Below are 15,334 nucleotides of genomic sequence, written 5' to 3' on the forward strand. Positions count from 1 at the left end.
TCCCACTGAAGCCAGACAAAGTGAGAGTGTGAAAAGCTTCTGGCAGGAGGGAGGCAGCTTTCAACGTCTTTTGTGAAGCCATCTGCTCTTTGCTGATATCTATCAGGGCGTTTATGTACCCAAAATGAAAGGTATCCTTGCAAATAAATCAACAGGGTTCATATTACTGTACAGCAGTGATGTAATCAAGCATGTCCTGTGTATTTTTATATTTTACATGTATTCACACAGAAAAACAAAATTATAAACTCTCAAAAATCCCCAAACAGTCTGTTAGCTCTTCCTTGATAAGATAATCCTCTGCAGCCATGCGTGATAAAATGGACTCACAATGCTTTCAAAAACACTCCTGCTTTTATCTTCAAAGACAAGATGCATTTATTCTAATTTTTTTCTTCTTGTTATTTACCTCATGTTTTCAAGGTCTTTAGGTTTCATGTTTTCAAACCAAAATATTTAAGTTTCTTTAAAAAAAATTTAAAACAGACATTTTCATGGGATCTCATGATTCCAGTAAACTGGCTTTAAATAAAAGTATCAAATGTCAAACAAAATTCAGATGAAATCATCTTGCTTAATATTAAAGCTATAAGATCTTGGCGTGTTTTCCAGGGGAATCAGTGGAATTGGTCTTGATGAGCTGAACACATACAAGAAAAATCAAAATTTAATTTCTTTTGCTGAAAAAGTCTTGGCAAAGGAGCTCCTAAGGAGGTCACTTGTATTGCAAGGCATACTCTTGGGTCAAAGAAGAGATAAGACGCTGAATTTTGCAGCCCACATGAACTTGTTCGCTTTCCTGCCCACAGCCTGGCAGGCTCAAAGCAGCCACCTTCAGCTTGGGAATAGCTGAGGAGCCATTTGGGCTGTTGTACCCCGAGCTTCATCTGTGCCTGGTTCTTCCAGACTCTGCAAGAATCCTGGATTCACCCTGCCAGACCAAAGCCTCATCCTGGAAGGGTAGCAATAGTGGACTAGTAAGCACTTCTGGCCTTCTGACTGGGTTTGGGCATATGCTTAACAGACAGTCTAAAATTAAATCCAGGAAGGTGTTTTGAGGATATTAGATAATATTTATTTTTAAGGTGATTTTTCACAAATTGGTAGATTAATTATAAAATTAAGATGCCGCTCTGAAAATAAGATAATTCTTCTTTAAAACATTTTAGGAACAAAGGCATTCATTAATTCTATCTAAAAATACCTTTTTTATTATGTGCAAGGAACTTTGATGTCTATGTTTATTAGCTTTCACTCTTGTAAGTGCGAATATGCTTCAAAGCCTCAGGACTAAGGCCCTGTTTGTATGGAGGGAAGCGATAAACCAAAGGGCAGAAGTCTTACAATCAGAGAATATGCACATCCCCTTGAAATGTATTATTGTTCAAGAAATTGTCTAAGATACTAAGAGGAGCTTTGTTTGCATTTAGATTTCTTCCTTTTCTTAAGCTGTTTGTTTAGGAATGGGTCACTTAGCATAGCAGATATTTCCTCAACACAACATATTTGTGTCACAGATGAAGAAAACTTTCCAACCAACTCCCTCATTTTAGTAATTTAATTTATTTAATTAAATTAATAAAATTTAATAATCCATTTTATTATTTTTAGAGCAGACAGAACAATTAGCTCAATCTTCCAGTTGTTCATCTGTGTTTTCCCCACCACCTCAAATTCTTACTGATAAACTTTTGTGGGGAATTTCAGTTTTTCTGTAATAAAAAAATATAAACTCCCCATGAATGTGCAGTTTCAAGCCACCAGAAATTATTCAGGAAACATCACTTAGCTGATTTATGCACCAGAATGTAAATGAGGCCTCCTTTTTTTTCCCCTGCTACCAGTAAAGCTGAGGCATTCACTGCTTTCATTTCACTAAGTTCCCTTTTTTCCAGTTGCCATAGAAACCAGGGTGCCAGTCAGGCTGCTGAGAAGGCTGCCATTGCAGGTGCTTTGCAGATACTGTATTAATAAATAGAGAAATAAATAAATAAGATCCCCATTTTCCTCAAAAAGACAGCAGCAAAAAGCACATCACTTTGCATTTGTGTTGCTGGCTTGTGTAATTTGGCTACTGAGACTTTACAGAAAACACCGCCTTAGAAAATAAGCATGCATGTATTTCTTGTACCTGGCAAGCCCATTGTGTATATTTACAGCCTTTTCTATAGCAATCAACTAAAATATTGAAACAACATAAACCAATTGAGTAGAAGAGAATGAATCCTAAAAAGAAAGGGAGAATGAGAGAGTTTGTGTGCACAAGCATGCAGCTACTGACTTATTCATGCACATGTTCAGGTTATGTGCCTGGGATTAATAACAACTTCAGGTCCTATTTATACAATGATTCTGTTGTTCTGAAGAATTTAAAATAATATAACCTTGATCTAAGAAATTAGAATCAACCAACCAAATAATTATTTTAAAAAAACAACATCCAGCTTGATTTTTAGCATGAGGAAAGTCAGCTCAGGGGATCATTTGATCAGTCCACTGGGAAATCCCCCATAACCTCAGAAGCCTTTTGTCTAAGTTAAATTAAATCCATCTTGAGTCTTGTGTGCAGTTTTGGGAACCACAATAAAAAAATACATTAAGCTATTGGAGAGCATCCAAAGGAGGGCCACAAGGATGGTGAAAGGTCTTGAGGGGAAGCCATCTGAGGAGTGTCTGAGGTCACTTGGTCTGTTCAGCCTGGAGGGGACTGAGGGGAGACCTCAATGCAGTGTACGACTTCCTCATGAGGGGAAGAGGAGGGGCAGGCACTGATATCTCCTCTGTGGTGACCAGTGACAGGACCCGAGAGAATGGCCTGAAGTTGTGTCAGGGGAGGGTTAGGTTGGACATCAGGAGAAGGTTTCTCACCCAGAGGGCAGCTGAGCACTGGAACAGGCTCCCCAGGGACGTGGTCACCAAGTCTGGCAGAGTTTAAGAAGCATTTGGACAATGCTCTCAGGCATGCACTGTGAGTCTTGGGGTGGTCCTGTTCAGAGCCTGGAGTTGGACTCAATGGGTCCAACTCAGATGGGTCCCTTCCAACTCAGCATATTCTATGATTCCATGATTCTTTGATTCTAAAATAAATAGAAATGGCACAAGCAATTATTCATGTAAAATAATTTGCAAACATTAGCAACTGGAAGAGAGATCAGCACATCCAAAAAGGAAGGGCAAAGATGCCTCTGTTAGCTATTGCATTTGACACTTTTCATTAAGACAAAAATCAAGCACACAAGAGGTGTCACTTAATTTACTCCATAAAAATATCACATTTTACTAGATGTAGGAAGTGTATGGTTTACAATTGTACCTATGATATATCTTAACTTTTTCCTGTATAGAGAAAGCTCTATGCTTATTGATGATTTACGTGTTCATAATATTTTAATAAATTTAGACATTTTCTTTTCTGTCATGGTCCTGATTCCCCTCATATTTCTCAACAAAATTTGTGTTAGTGTTAGTCTTCCAAGGAATGAATCATCTCTCAGACTTCTCCAAATAGACTGTTTATCCAACACATAGCGTAAAATACAGTTTCCAGTTCAACAGATTTAAGATGTACAAAGAAAACACCAAAACATGAATGACCCATGTTGCAGACCAACAGAAGTTTGAGGCTTTGCAAATACTTACATTCAAATGAAGAAGGTGTCCTTGGGCTTCTCCAGTTCTGCTCTGGTGCCTACAATCTAGTTATTGTACAAACCACCATGGGAAGAGTTGCTTTTCACTGTGGTTATTTCTTACATGACCTGGACATGGTGTGATGACAAGCAGCACAAAGCCTAGAAGGGGGCTGGCAACAAGCAGTGTACCCAAGGGCCAGTATTCAGTCCAGTCCTGTTAAACATTTTCATTAACATGGACTGGATCTGGACTATGGAGTTTGCTGATGATGCACAACTGGAAGGAGTGGCCAACAGTAGAGGGATGCTGCTATCCGGACTCCAACAGGCTCGGAAAGTGGTCTGACAGGAATTTCTTGAAGTTCAACATGGAGAACTGAAAAGTCCTGAACCTGGAAAGGAAAAACCCCATGCACCAGTGTATTCTAGGGACCACCCAATTTTCTGCAGAAAAGGACCTGGATGTCCTGGTGAACACCAAAGATAAGCCACAAACCTTGTGGCCAACGAAGGCCACAAGGATGACGTCCTGGGCTGCATCAGTCAAAATTCTGCCAGCAGAATGAGAGAGGTGATCCTTTCCCTCTTGTAAGTACTGGAGAGACAACACCTGGGGTGCTGGGTTCAGCTCTGAGCTCCTCAGTGTGCACCAGAGAGAATCCTTAACAAAAGACCCCTAAGATAATGAAGGGACTGAAGCATTTCTCCTATAAGGAAAGGGTAAGAGAGAAGGGACTGTTCATGCTGGAGAAGAGAAGTCTCAGGAGGGATCATATCATGTGTGTAAATACCTGAAAAGACGGTGCACAGAGCATGGAGATAGGCTCTTTTCAGAGTGCCCAGTGACATGACCAGAGGCAGTGGGCACAAACTGAAACACAGGAGGTTCACTCCGAATGTCAGAAAGAACTTTTTTACTGTGAGGATGACTGACCTCTGGCGTAGCTTGTCTTAAGAGGTGGTGCAGTCCACATGGCTGAAGATCTTAAAAAGACATCTGAACATGGTCCTTGCTGTCGCTAGGCATCCTTGCTTGAGGAGGCAGGTTGAATCAGATGGTCCTTTCCACCACCACCAATTCTGTGATTTTGGGACATAAAATCATCACCTTTCCCTGAAGAGTTTACCAGTTCAGGCTTCAATCCAACAAAGTGAAATAGTCATTGCCATTGGAATCAGCAGTACTCAGCATCTCCTTCAAAATCAGGTTTATGAGATGAAATGCAGGTTGAAAAAAAGTCTCTCAAGTTTTTATTGCTAGGATATGGAACATCTTTGTCATCTTCTGTCATTTAGTATATCATCAAGTTTATGAAATTGCATCAAATCATTTTTTTTTACTATTAAATCAGTAAAATTAGTTTTATGCCTCAATCACTTCTTACCCATTATTATTCCAGAAATTCTCCTAGATTTTACTGCTCATTCTAGAAGGAAGGAAAGAAATCTTCTCTGCTACACTGATGTGAAATGGTTTGAAATCCTACTTCAGCTGGTGTAAACAAGCCAAATCATAGCTGGAAAATACTATCCTGTGTCTGTCATTATCTCAGCTTTTTGCTCAGAAAATGAAAGGAAATTACAGCAGAAGTTTGATTGAAAAAGGCAACTTCTATTCCCCTTTCTTCACCTTCCAGCCTGTTCCATTTTAAGCACCTGAGATTCCACTGAAAAAACATTAGCAGGGAAAGGTAATCAGAGGAAGGTTTGCTGCAAACATCCTCATTCTCAAAATCAGCTCATATTTTACCAATAGCATATGCATTATATTTTCTTGTCCTGAAGACCAGGGGGAAAAAAGAAAACAAAAAAGAAAACAAGCAAACAAACTTACTTATCTGCATCCCTGGGGCAAAAAGCTGAATTTTGTGATGACATCAGAGTGAATTTCAAAGATGCATTGGTGAAGGAAGAAGTAAGGAATGAGAGAAACAGCATGAGTTTTGGAGATGGGAAGTTTCAGAAAGTAAAGAAAGACTGAGATGGATGGAAAGCTTGAGGAGTTCTGTTTCATGAAGGGCGTCAGCTGAGGTTGGGACATTGCAGGAAATTATAGGTGTCACAGCTATGCAGGGTTAGGGGGGTCCCTTCATCTCTTACTCTGTCTTTCATTATTCCCAAAACCCCCCTAAGGAATTCTCTCCTGAATTACAGGGGCATAACTCTCTTCCCTCACCATCATTCCCTTTGTAGTCAGCTTCCTTCTCCACTAGTCTGCTTCCAGGAGCAACAGCTTATTTGGTTTATGAGTTCCTCATTTTTTACATTTGCTCCCTAAGTAATTCATTGACAACTGTTAACACAGGGTAATGAGCTTGATGAACTTCAGCTGTGACCTGGCATGGCTCTTCTCATGCCAATAACATATTCCCCAGAAAAAAAATTTAAAGAGATGTACTGGATTTAGCACGGGCATTTTGGGAACTTATCAACAGAAATTGAATTTCAGAGCACTAGTGTAACCTGCTTAGCACAAGTAGAGCATATAGTACAAGCAGTGGAAGCTATGGAGGTTTCTTCATCTCTATAATTAACTGCACTCTGTAAGCTGTATCCGTCCATGGATTTTCTGCCATCTTATTCCAGCACTGATGCATTGTTCACTGCTTTTAAAGACATCTACAGATGCCTGTGTGGTTGGAGGTAGGCCACTCATGAGTGTCACATTCCTACCGAACCAGTTGAAAAAATGGAATTAACTATCCATAGATCATCGTCTTCTGTAACTCCCACCAAGAGAGAACAGATTTGACACCACTAGTTGTAAAATACATTCTAAAACAAGCTTGTGTAAACAAATCTCCAGGAGTAATATTTACATTCTAATGAGGAAAAATAAAATAATTCTGTAAAATGGATCAAATTACAGAAATCAAAATCTTGACCTTGTTATTACTTTTACATAAGACTTTTTTTTAAAGCTCTGATTTGGAGCTGCCAGTGGAGGGTTTCTGGAAAAGGAAAACAAACTGTTGCTTCTGTTTTCGTTATTTCTGTCTCGTTTCAGTCTCTAATGTCATTTGATGCCAAGATCATTCCACGGTATAGTTTGCACAAAAAAAACCCTCCTTTCTGTTAGATAAATGTGCTGTTATATTTTCAAGCAGGCAAGACCCTATTAAGTTTTTACATGCAAATGGAAAAATGCTTATATTGGTAAGAAAAATCTAAGCCACATCCTTTTGTACTCTAACCATCTGCCCCTTAACAAACAAGATTTGTCAGAGAAGTATTTTAACTCTGAGTGTGTCTGAAACAGGCTGTTCTTCTTCTCCTCTAGTGACCATATGTATAAACAGAATGTAGGAATTTCTGGGTTTAGGTTTCTCTTTCTGGGCAACAAAGAGAGAAACTTTTACTGTGTACCCCCATTTAGGCAAGAGGGATTATAGGAATGTCACCCTTGCAAAAAGCAATGAGCCCCTGAAACATCTAGTAAAACTGCAGACAGCTCTGAGCATTTCTGAAACACATTCACCTCATCATCTACTATTACTTTTTAGATGCAAGAAAAGCTTGAGCATTTGGAGACAGGTAATCGAAACTTTGATTTAATTTAGATTTGGATTCTGTTTGAGTCCATCTGTACTTAATGTAAATGTTAAAGAGTTCAGAAACAAATATGGATTGGAACTGGCAACACTCATCTGGGCAAAGCTCCCCTGAAACCAGTGTAAATGTGCCTCAATTAAGTTTCCAGGCTGGAACTTCCTTGGAATTAGAGATCATAAACATCTGCTCTATGTTCTGTAATATTTGTCCATAAAATTTTCTCAAGAGGCAATCTTAAATATGTAGTGCATGTCTTAATGAGAAAAGAGAAAAACTTGGTTTTGATTTGTTTTTATGATGGCAAGAATACTGATGTCATAGAGTAAAATGGAAAAATACAGCAAAGTATTGCATAATTTAACCTCTTGCTGAGATGGAGCAGAAGATGCAAGGGGCCCTTGGTGGCAGTTACCACACTGTTATATTCTCATGACTTGTTTTCTAAGCCTGGTAGAACTCTGGAAAACAGATGGAAGGGGATCAACCACGGAGTCCTGCAAATTTCCAGGAAACCCTGAATACGTAATTTATGCTAGTCATTTCACCAAGGGGCCAATTGCTACTGAAGACCAAAATAATACAGAAGAGCCTTCTGAGCAGACAAACGCAGAGCAGATGCTCAAAGGGAGGCAACAGCTTGTCAGAAGTGGAGGTAGTTATGGAGGAAGTGAGAGTAGCAGCCACTGTGGGACTAGAGACTGCCCAGCTTCACTGCTACAAGCCTGGAAACTGTAAGAATTAGCTACAGCAGGGAGTCTGCTATTTTGGAAATTTTAACTGGAGATTTAGCAAGTGGAAAACACTGGGATTTCCACAAGGAAAATGTCTACTCTCTGAGTGAGACCAGCTAAGGAGGAGATAGAGCTCTGCCTACCCTCTGAGCCTGCCTTGGGTGTGGCACCATGACTCAGCAAGGTGTGCTGTGGTTTGATTTCCCTTCAGAAATAATATTTGAAACTGTTGGTTTTGATTGATTTTCTATCAGTTCCTTGCCTGTGGTTTTTAGCGGGCATTTCCAAAAGCAACTTTGGGGCTAGTGGAGTAATTCCTACAGTCCCTGAGAAGAAAGCAGATTCTCCAGAGAAAGCACCAGATTCTATTACACTCACTCTGAATCACCCTCTGGAGAAATTTTATTTTCTCCAGTGAGCTATCAGGAGACATCGGGGACATTTATCTCATTAGTAGTCTACAATGGCCTTTATGAGAGTTTCCCTTGTGTGTTTCCACAAGTCTCTCCTGCTTTTGTAAGTTAATCAGAAACTGAGGGATAGATTCACTCCTGCTCTAAGCTGACTGACGCCAGCAGGGTTTTCTTCCAGAGAGAAACTCAATCCCAACACTTCTATTTAGTCTAAATCTGTATTAAGTTTTATTTATTTGTTTCCATTGCCATGCCTTTTAATCAGCTGTATTCTTACAAAACAGTGTTTTCCTTTCCAAAAGAAAGAGGGGGTATGACTTTTTCAGAAATATCCAAGTGACTTAGGAGCTGAAGTCTTATTGAAAATCGGGCTTCTGAAGTAGAAAATAATCCTTCTACATTCAAAATGCAGAATGATGTCAGTCACCACATCACTGAACCTATCCCTGGGCAAGTAATATATTCAGGAGCCAATTGGGTCTGATATTTTAATTACAGATCATATCATTTTATTAAAGCTTAATGCTACTTTCCTTGAAGAGGCAGGGGGAAATGGCACCACAGCAAAACTGGAATACAGTAATCCCATTCGCTGTGCCTGCCACCTACTTTTACAGCCAACTGCATAATATATTTTTGGCAACCTAGATACATTATTTCCCTTACATTTGATGAATTTTAATATAAATGGTAAATTACTTCATCATTTCCTGGAAATGCAAAAGTGGTGAGCACGGATGGCTCCTCAGGTGCAGCAGATGGAACAGGACCATGAATTATCAGTGGGAGTGTCTGTACAGCCTTTCGTACACTTTGGCTTGCACCCATAACGAGACCATAAGTTTGGAAAAACCTCTCCGTGGCTACCTGGGAATCACATGAAACACAGCAGAAATGGAAATCAAAGCATGTCTCTGAGTGCAAGTTTGGTATTAGGATTCAGTGCCAGCCCTCTGTGTTGTGGTGGCCTGGGAAGTCTCCTCCACTCTTCCTTTGGGAATTCACCTCAAAGAAAGCAGGGTGCTGAATTTGACTGTGTACTTAGAACAGAAATCCTGAAAGAATGATTGAAAGAGCAATGAATCATTTGGATATTTTGAAAGGAAATAACAGGAATAAGTGTATTTTTTCTTTTCATGAATTCAACCATGAATGCCTTTTGCAATCTCTGTTGGGAAACAACCCAAACTTATTAAGTCTTTTACCTTGAGCACATATAGAAGCAGCAGAGCTTTTCAGGTTCTGCTGCGTTGCCCCCAGAAATATGCCTTTTTCTTAATAGCAAGTGGACAGCCACAGCTATACCAACCTTGACTTTTATTTATGTGCTGCTTACAGTGGTTTGACAACTTTGTTTCAATTATTCCTGGATTCCAAACTGAAATAATAATTTCCTCTTCTAAGGGAAGTAATTCTTATTCTGCTTGTACAGCTACAAATAGCAGGGGAAAAAAGAAAGAAATTAAAAACACATAAGTCCCAGTGTTGCACATAAAAATATGTTACCAAACAGCTTTGCCATAGCAGAACTATATGAAAAAAGGAATCATAGACAAATATAATCAAAAAAGACAGACACTGAAACATAGTGGTGGCTTCACATCTAAAAGTGATGCATTAGCCCAGGCTCATAAACTAGAGCCACATATGTTGCTTATATTTTGTCAAAGTTGGCAGGGATCTTTGCCTCCTGGACAGGATGATAAGGATGTGCATATTGCAGGATCTTAGAGAAGCACAGGGCACTGAACCAGGCTGGCTCGGGTTCATCTTCTGTTTATCAGAGATGTTAGGCACTTCTACAGCCACAAACACTTAACAAGTAAGAGAACAAAAAGGGGTTTAGTGGCTTGTTTAGACACATCCAACAAAGTCCTGCAGATCAGTTAGGTTCAGGGAATTCACAGAGAACATCCATGTTCTAGGTAAGCAACCAAACCAAAGCCCATGGTTTTGTGAAGCGCGAACATTTTCTGCAACAGCTTTGCAACACCCATTGTCACGTTTTCATTGTAAGTAGGTGTTGAAAGTTGATGAACTGTCTCCAAGTTTCAGGAGAAAACCTAACAATACACAAAATCACAGAATATTCTGAGTTTGAAGGGATACAACAAGGATCATTTAGTCCAACTCTTAAGTGAATGGCCCATACATGGAGCAACCCATGACCTTGGTGGTATTAGCACCATGGTCTGACCAACTGAGCTGATGAAAACAAAAAAAAACAGAAATTTTCTTGTAAATGTTTCAGGTATCACCAAACAATTGTCATGCTCAGAAAGGCACAGAAGACAGGGAAAATCTGCCATTGCAATTGCCACTTATTCCATATTTAGTGAATACTTCAATGATTGGTTTCACCTAGAGTTAATGTCAAAGGCTTTCAGTTCTTATTTTACCATCTTAAAATTAAAAAATATATTAGGGATCTAGATTTCTTGTGACATTCCAGATGCAGCCAGCTCAAGGATATCTTTACAATGCTTTTTCTTTTCAATGCTCTAAGTCTGAAAAAATGAAAAATAAAACAAATTTCTGTAAAGTGAAATAAAAGTCTTTATTCTCTCAACTCAATTTATTCTCAACTGCATATGTAAAATAGATTTCTGTATAAAATGCCTGTTCATTAATGTGGCATTGTTGCTGTTATTAATCTCTTATTTAGATTTGTTGATCACAAAAACACAAATGACAAGTATATTACTTTGTACAATTAACCATGAACTCTAGAGTGCAAAGTGAATATAGTTCTGAAAAGGTTTACTACAAAAGTTAATAAATTAATCATATTGAGTTAATAATGTATGTGGGCATCAATTTCAGTTGCACTTGCAGAGTAATTGTCCACCTTGAGGAAAAATTAGCTTATTTTCAGTGTCATACAGCTAAAAAAAAATCACTACTGAAAATACTTTTCCTTTCAAAAATAATTTCAATATCTCTATATTTCAGTATTTATGAAACTACCTTTTGAATCCTGACAACTCTTCTGCAAAAGACTTCTAAGTTTTCACCCCGCTTGCCATACAAAAACAAGTCATGGAGTTGTTGAGAGGAATTGTGTGTCTGCCTGTCAGTCTATCCTGCTAATAACTTTTGAAACTTTTACAAAATCACAGAACAGTCTCCAGAGAAGGGACCTGTGGAGGTCATCTGGTCCAAGCCCCCATGCTCAAGCAGGGCCACCCAGAGATGATTTCCCAGGACTACGTACAGTTGGCTTTTGAATATCTCTAGGGATGGAGACTCCATCACTTCTCTGGTCAGCCTGTGCCAGTGCTCTGTCACTTTTACAGTGAAAAAGCCATTCCTCATCTTCAGAGAGAATGTCCTGTGCTTCAGTTTGTGCCCATTTTAACTCCATCACACAGGTGGTGGAGAAGGGGAGAAGTCTGCAGGGCTCTTGAAGTGGTGTGAAAGTTACTAGCCAGCAGACAGGACAGCTCAGGTGAGTGAGGGCTGCCACCACGTGAACATAAGACTGCTGTTCATATTAGATGGACAAGCAGGGTGTGCATAGGTGGCTGCCTACACTCATTCTGGCTCCTGATGTACCCATCACAGTACCCATCACAGGCATCATGAAAAAGCAGGTTGATGCTATGAGGGGGTGGCTTAGAGGCCCTAGGACATTAACCTGTAAGAAAAATAATTTCTTCCAGTCCAATGCTCTTAGAAAAGAAATGCTTTCTGTGCACAGCTGTTTCCTGCAGTAGATAAATTTTGCAAAAAATCTTTGTTCTCCGTGGACTTGGAGGACCCAGTTCTATAGGACAAAAGCTACCTTCATCTATCAGTGAATCCAATGTTACCAAAATCTAGAGGTATGTATTTATTAATATAAATTTTGCTAGGACAAGGTTGATTTTTTCAGTGGAAGGCAAGTTTGTAATATAAACATCTTTACTCTTCACCAGAGTGGAAGATCTCCACTGTCTCTGCTGTCTCCACAGCTCACAAGGAAACAACCCCTTTTCCAAGAACTACTATAGATGGTACAGGGCCAGGATCCCTCAGGTAATCATGCAGCAGACAGCCTTTCAGGACCTGAGAAAGCAAGCTGGTCTGAGTCTTGAGAATTTGTGTTGTTCTCAGTTTTGATTTGTGCAGGAGTTCACACAGAGGTAATTTTGACAGTTGAGCTGAAGGGAACTTTTTTGCTGTTATAGTTTTATCTCAGTGCAGCCTTGCTCCCTTGGAACTGGACAATGATAATGGGCTATGGTTGTTTATGTGAACCCTGGTCATCCCATTTCCAGGCTTGTATAAACTGAGAACGTTGTGTGAGCAGAGCTCCAGTATCTGATTACTACTGATTACTACTTAGTGGAAATCAGAACGATATTTTCAATAGCTAAGCAGAGAAGCAAGGAAGGTCTCAGAGTACAAATTTGTCTCAAAAGTAAATAAATATCTGTACTTGTGAGCTGTTTCAATTGCACCTTTCCATGTTATTGAAGTTTGGACAGTAATCTTTATTCTGTTCCATTTATTATTTAGGCTTCACATTGCAGCATTTCAGCACGTTCCATATGCATAGAGAACAGCATGATTACGAGATGTCAGATGCACTTTTCACTTTCTGTCGTACTCTCTCTGAATATTGGCACTCAGGCTGCACAGGCAGGCTGAGACTACCCCTTTACTTATTTGGCCAAAATAGTGCCTTGCTTTCTTGCTTAGGGATTAGAGCAGAAGGCAAGTTTGTGAGAGTCTCAAGTTTGTGCCTCTGGCCCAATGAATATCTACTTACTCAGGAAAGAAATTGAGAGAAAAAACCTGGAAATTATTATTGAATAGTTTCACATTATCAAATGGGTAGCATACTTGTCTGTGCTGTGAAGAAAATTGAGAGATTTTGAACCTGGATGTCTCCAATTCAGAGGAAACTCCTATTGCCATGTTATTGTCTATTTGGAGCTGGTTTTCTGGTTTTTAAAGAAAAAAAAAGGTGAAAATTCTTAAGTGTCACAGTGGAGAGTGGTAATATTTTTTTTTTAAATCACAGATTCTCAGATTCATGTCTCATGGAGACATAAAATTACTGCCTGGGGCCATTAACTGGACAAACAGATATCACTCTGGTTTTTAATCTCTTAATCATTCAGTCCAGCTTTCTGTGGAGACAACCTGGTGCTAGTATACACTGATGGACTTTTCAGATGCTTCACTTGGAACACGTAATGTGAAAAAAAAATTAAATCACCCATGATATTATTTTCCATTAAGGAAAGTTTACTGCTACATGGAGTGGAAAAGTCCAGAGGTAAGAAAGATCCAAGAGTTCAACAAAAGCACTGCTCTTCTGTGACACAATCAGAATTAAAGGATCTATTAAATCAAAAGTGTATGTTTTTACTTATCCATTGGTCCATTCTATCTTTGGACAGCAAAGAGTTCAAGACTGGGGGCATCTGATGATCTCCCTGGGAGCCACTGAGGAACAGAGGCCAGCAGTGGGTTAGCTCTCTGCTAACAGCATCTCCACATAGATTTAGTGGAGACATCCAGTCTATGATGAATACAGCCTAGGGAAATACAGGCCTAGAACTGTCTACTGACTCATTATTAATACATTGGAGTAGTCTGGACCTGTGACCTCTTTAGTGAATCTTCCCCCTTCCCTCCCACATCTTTTTCCTGTGTGCATGTCAGGAGCCCTCCTGGACTTTGCACGTTCACAAGCACAGCCACAGCATCTCTTTTCACACTCCTCTTGTCACCTGTGCCACGGAGTCCCTTGCCCACAGAGAAAGCACCCTTTGACAGAACAGAGGCTCCAGGCAAAACCAGCTTTTGTCTGCCCAGCATGCAAACACCATCTCCCCAAATGGATCAGATATGATTTCATCTAGTAGTGCCTACTGTGTGTGGCTCAATAACAAACCAAAAATGCAAGACACAGCAGGGGAAAAAAGAAAAGAAAAGAAAAGAAAAGAAAAGAAAAGAAAAGAAAAGAAAAGAAAAGAAAAGAAAAGAAAAGAAAAGAAAAGAAAAGAAAAGAAAAGAAAAGAAAAGAAAAGAAAAGAAAAGAAAAGAAAAGAAAAGAAAAGAAAAGAAAAGAAAAGAAAAGAAAAGAAAAGAAAAGAAAAGAAAAGAAAAGAAAAGAAAAGAAAAGAAAAGAAAAGAAAAGAAAAGAAAAGAAAAGAAAAGAAAAGAAAAGAAAAAAAGAAAAGAAAAGAAAAGAAAAGAAAAGAAAAGAAAAGAAAAGAAAAGAAAAGAAAAGAAAAGAAAAGAAAAGAAAAAAGAAAGATGTGTACATTAGATTTTTTTCATTTTTCTTTTTTTTCCCCCTGTTACTTACAGCCACTAAGCAAAAGACTCGCACATTTAAGTTCCACATAAAAATGAGTAACAAGACAGGTCCAGGGAACAATACATCTGAAGGAAAGGGACTTCCAGAAGCAGACCCAGGGGTTTTTTTGTGTGAGGCCTGGAAGCAGCTAATCTCTGCTGAGTAAAGATAGCCTTTCAGCTCAGATCAGTCGACTACACTGCCGGAGGAGGAAAACCAGGGAATCGTTTCATTGTCATTTCTGGGGAGCCACCAGATGCTTGGGATTCCATATATTTGGGGGATAAACCTTTCAAAAGCTCCATTGACACTGGGGTATGTCAATAATTCCACGTATTAGTCGGATGCAAATACTACACAATAAGGTATGGAAAGAAAACTGTAATTGGGAATACCAGGGCGAAGGGGGCTCTATCTTCTGACTGAGCCCATTGTTGAACTCCAGGCTGAACCTCCGACCCTTTACTTTGGAGGGACACAATAGGCTTTGATATGAGATGGTGGGAAACGGGCTTGGAGGCTCATTTCACATTCAGCTGCAATTCATCAGCTTGGCTGAGACTTCTAGCAGCTTTAATGACCACTGCAATTGATGGTTAAATCAATTTGTGACGGTGACAGCATGGCTGGCCCCTAGACTGTAACAATTCGGGATTACAACAGGCAGAAAGGGCCCCGTTATTCAGACATGCGTGGTTTCTGCTCAGCTCA

At 39.4% G+C, this 15,334-nt stretch overlaps 1 long non-coding RNA gene across 2 annotated transcripts; it reads right to left on the reverse strand.

The window, feature by feature from the left end:
* Nucleotides 1-1,602: 1,602 nt before the first annotated feature.
* On the reverse strand, nucleotides 1,603-5,880 carry LOC138107313 (uncharacterized). 2 transcript variants are annotated; one of them, XR_011149400.1, is made up of 5 exons: nucleotides 5,809-5,880; nucleotides 4,567-5,299; nucleotides 3,640-4,024; nucleotides 2,869-3,077; nucleotides 1,603-1,962 (listed from the first exon to the last, which is right to left on the reverse strand). It is a non-coding gene; the product is annotated as an uncharacterized lncRNA (long non-coding RNA). The 2 variants fall into 2 exon arrangements; XR_011149399.1 differs by having other exon boundaries at nucleotides 3,640-5,299.
* Between the last annotated feature and the right edge of the window lie 9,454 nt (nucleotides 5,881-15,334).

Source organism: Aphelocoma coerulescens, chromosome 3 (genome assembly GCF_041296385.1).
Source record: "Aphelocoma coerulescens isolate FSJ_1873_10779 chromosome 3, UR_Acoe_1.0, whole genome shotgun sequence".
NCBI classification, from domain to species: domain Eukaryota; kingdom Metazoa; phylum Chordata; class Aves; order Passeriformes; family Corvidae; genus Aphelocoma; species Aphelocoma coerulescens.